The sequence below is a fragment of the Humulus lupulus genome, chromosome 3 (genome assembly GCF_963169125.1).
Source record: "Humulus lupulus chromosome 3, drHumLupu1.1, whole genome shotgun sequence".
NCBI lineage: Eukaryota > Viridiplantae > Streptophyta > Magnoliopsida > Rosales > Cannabaceae > Humulus > Humulus lupulus.
In genome coordinates, this window is record NC_084795.1 from 88,563,999 (window position 1) to 88,567,902 (window position 3,904).

General features: G+C 25.3%; 1 long non-coding RNA gene across 1 annotated transcript; it reads right to left on the reverse strand.

The window, feature by feature from the left end:
• Window positions 1–502: 502 nt before the first annotated feature.
• On the reverse strand, window positions 503–1,343 carry LOC133821241 (uncharacterized). Its single transcript, XR_009887402.1, has 2 exons — window positions 663–1,343; window positions 503–617 (listed from the first exon to the last, which is right to left on the reverse strand). It is a non-coding gene; the product is annotated as an uncharacterized LOC133821241 (long non-coding RNA).
• Window positions 1,344–3,904: the final 2,561 nt, after the last annotated feature.

Genomic DNA, 3,904 nt, shown 5'->3' on the forward strand with positions numbered 1-3,904 from the left:
ACATGTTGTCTTCTTCCTTGTTACAAAAATCTACAAAAGCATCTGAAAAAACATAAAAAATAAAAAACTAATTCAAGAGCTTACAAATTTGTGAAGTCTGGCCAAAATCAGAATTTTTCTACTACAACCTATTGCGAAATTTCCAAAATGATGTGTCTACAAAAACAACTTCACGACAAAATTAAAACATCTATTTTGTGGTAAGTTATCTTGTTCTTTTATTTTGTTCTTGGTATATCTTGCATCTAGAGTAGATAATTAGTTTATAGAACTTTCGAAACTCACTAAAACAATCTATCAAAATCATATATTCTGTCATAGATCTCCACAAAATTATAGACAAATTGTAAAACAGGAAATCTTTTTATAAAAAAAAATGTTACACTATTATAATCATCTTTCTCATAATTTCTCCATTTTATTGTAAATATTTATTAATATATAAGTAATTTAAAATCCGACCAGGACATTAACAACCATGTAACATATATTTACAAAAACATAACACAAGTTAACAACATCTAAACAAATATAACCTGGTATGTATAGAACAAAACCATTATCTTGCAACTTAAACAAAAAAAAAAAACATGATAGAGAACTTACGTGTTACAAACCTGTAACAAGCTTTTACAGCAACGATGAATTTACATGTTACAAACCTGTAACAAGCTTTTACAGACAACGACAACTATGAATTTACATGTTACAAACATGTAACATGCTTTTACAAACAACATAATACATAGGTTTGTAACATGCTTTTACAGACAACATAATTCATAGTATTATGTTTGCTACTACCACTACTACTACTACACAAACCTTCATCCTCAACACTTTTGGAGACATAATTTGACCCATTTCCAACCCCCACCTGTTGAGCAAAACAGTGTAAAATAAAGGGTTATTGATAACCAACAACACTTCAACAAGTTCAAAACAAATTCCTCTTTATGCAGTAAAACTCCAAACTTTTTCCAGCCAAGGTTGTAATTCATAATTAAAAAAAAAAAATTTGAACCCTGTTATCATTCCTTGTCATCTTTTTTTTAAATCTCACAATTTTTTTAGTATTATAGAACCTAGTAATCTCTTTTACTGTTCCAATCAAATGAGCCAATGGAAATTCCAAGATTCCAATTTTTGATAACAATCACAGAAATTTCAAACCCATTCCTCAGTTTTCTACATTTTCAAGGAAACCAAACTGGAGAAAGAGAAAAGAAACATTATATATATATATAAATAGCTGATAGGTGTGGGTATAAACGCTAGGATTCAGAGGAGAAAGATCAAAGAAAATGACTGAAAAAGATTTTTACCCTAGACAAAGAGAGACAATTTTCGTTTTACTTATTTCTCCTTAGACACTATGAAGCCATCAATGTCCTCCTCCTTAGGCTTGCCTCAGGTCCCCTTCACAGCAGGAAAAGTCAAATAAATGAGCTCAAAGTTACAAACATAGCACCATAGATGATTACAAAAGGTTAGAAATATGGAGAAAATTGATTGAGAAATGGGGAAGATGAAGAGATTGAGAGAGTAAAGTAAGAGAGAGAATTGAGAATGTGATATTATAGAGAATGTGAGAAAGAATTCTGAACTTTCTTTTTAAATATAATTTTTATTTGCTTTAAAATTATATTAAAAAATACATTGTATAAAAAATTATAATTTACCGTAAATATGAAATAAGTAACCGTATAAATGTAAACTACCGTATATTTCATATTTTTTTTGTTTATACGGTGTATTCCGTAATTTTCCCGTTATTTATCAGCCCCTGATTTGTACTTTCTGATACAGCCCATCACTCTTGCTAACAATTTTGAATCTTACCCAAAATTCAATTATGCAATAAATTCAATTCCTAAAAGAAAAAAAATCAAAATATTTCAAAAGATAGATTTCTCAGAAACAAAATGACAGATTTATATACATAAATAAATTCATAACTACTACATTGCTTGGGAATGAATATGATAATGTGATGATTCATAAAACTATATATTCAATGATTGTTTAATTCATTATTAGATTATTAGTATGTAGACAATGTCAATAAAAGTAAGTCACATAAAGTGATATATTCTATACCCTACATAAAAATCAGATTTTGGTATCACTTTTATAACATATAATTATATATATATATATATATATATGATAGAAAAAACATTCATTTTTTACGCCACATATAAAAAAACAAAAAGACTAACTACAGCCAAATTCTAAATTCCATTGCCAATATCATGCATACATATATGATGTATTGTGTATATATGATAACTATTAGCTAATTGAGGTAAAAAAAAGTCATCAACATATAATATAAACCCAGTAAAATCATAATTTTTTAAAAAGAAATGGTTTACCTCTACAAAATCTCATAGCACTTCAAAGTCCAAACTTCCAAAACTATAGAAAAATATTAAAAGAAATATCTTAAGAACAAACAATATTGAAAGAAAGCAAACTATATATTCAACATACATAGAAAAATTATTCAATGAAAAGTTGAAAACTCTTACCCAAGTCTCCGAGAGAGAGAGATAGAGATAGTTGGAAAAGAAAAGGGAAACTAAAAGAAAAGAAAAGGGTTTGACTATTATGCTTTTAATAATTTTTTTTATGTGTTGTTGGATCAATTTATTTTGGGCATTTACGTTGGGATTACATTCTTAATTTGGGTTCAAATTTTTGTTTCAAATATAGGGCCTTTAGTGAATCAAAACTATCATTTGGACTTAATATCTAGACATTAATTTGGGGCCTTTAGATTTTCTATTGGGCCCTTGTTGGGTGGAGGGTTTAGACGTGGGTTTAGCCTGCTTATGCTCAAGCCCGACTCTAGTTTTATTACATTGGAATTTATATTAATAATTATTAAATATTTACTTTTGTATTAAATATTATTATAATAATATTAATATTTAAATTTATATTAATATAATTACTAAATATTTATTCTACCAAAATTTTATAAAATTAAGAATATATATTATATACTATTATTATAATAATAATATTTTATAACATTTTAATTTATATTAATTACTAAATATCTAGTCTTCTATTATATATAATTATAATAATGATATTTTATAACATTTAAATTTAAAGGGTTCCTTAGCAAAATGACCTACTTTTTGAAGTCGTTTTGTACTTTAGCCTATTTTTGATAATTTTTTGCAAAATGGACTCCGATACTCCAAACAAATGGTCAATTTTTTTTCAAACAGGTAGTCGAAAAAATTTAGATAGCTGGTCGAAAGTTCTAGATAGATGATCGAAATTTTAGACAAAGGCTATTTTGAAAAAAAATATCAAAACTAGCCAAAGTGCAAAATGACTTAAAAAAAAGTCATTTTCATCAATTACTCAAATTTAAATTTATATTAATATAATTATGAAATATATAGTCTTGTATTAAATCTTATTATAATAATGATACTTTATAATATTTCAATTTATATTAATGTAATTAATAAATATTTATTTTTAATTGGTTTTAAAAGTATATTCCGTTAAATATTTAGAATATTTCATTAATGTTAATAAAAACAACAGTTAAAACAAATAAAACAATTAAGTACACACCTTTTATATATAAAGATAAAGATATGTAATTGTTGTATTTATTTTCATACATATTAATATAAATCATTGCACTAATTTTGTATTTGGTTATTTTTGTTATCATCCATGCAATGTTTATCATTAGTATAATTAAATTTGAGATATTATATGTATGATTTTATGATTTAAAAGCATGATTTATTTCATAATTGTGCTAGATATATTAAAATTATAGTGAACATATAGAATAGTTAAAATAGTGTTTAGCACATTAAAATTTATAAAGCATTCTCTATTAATTAAAATAATTACTTAGATAGAA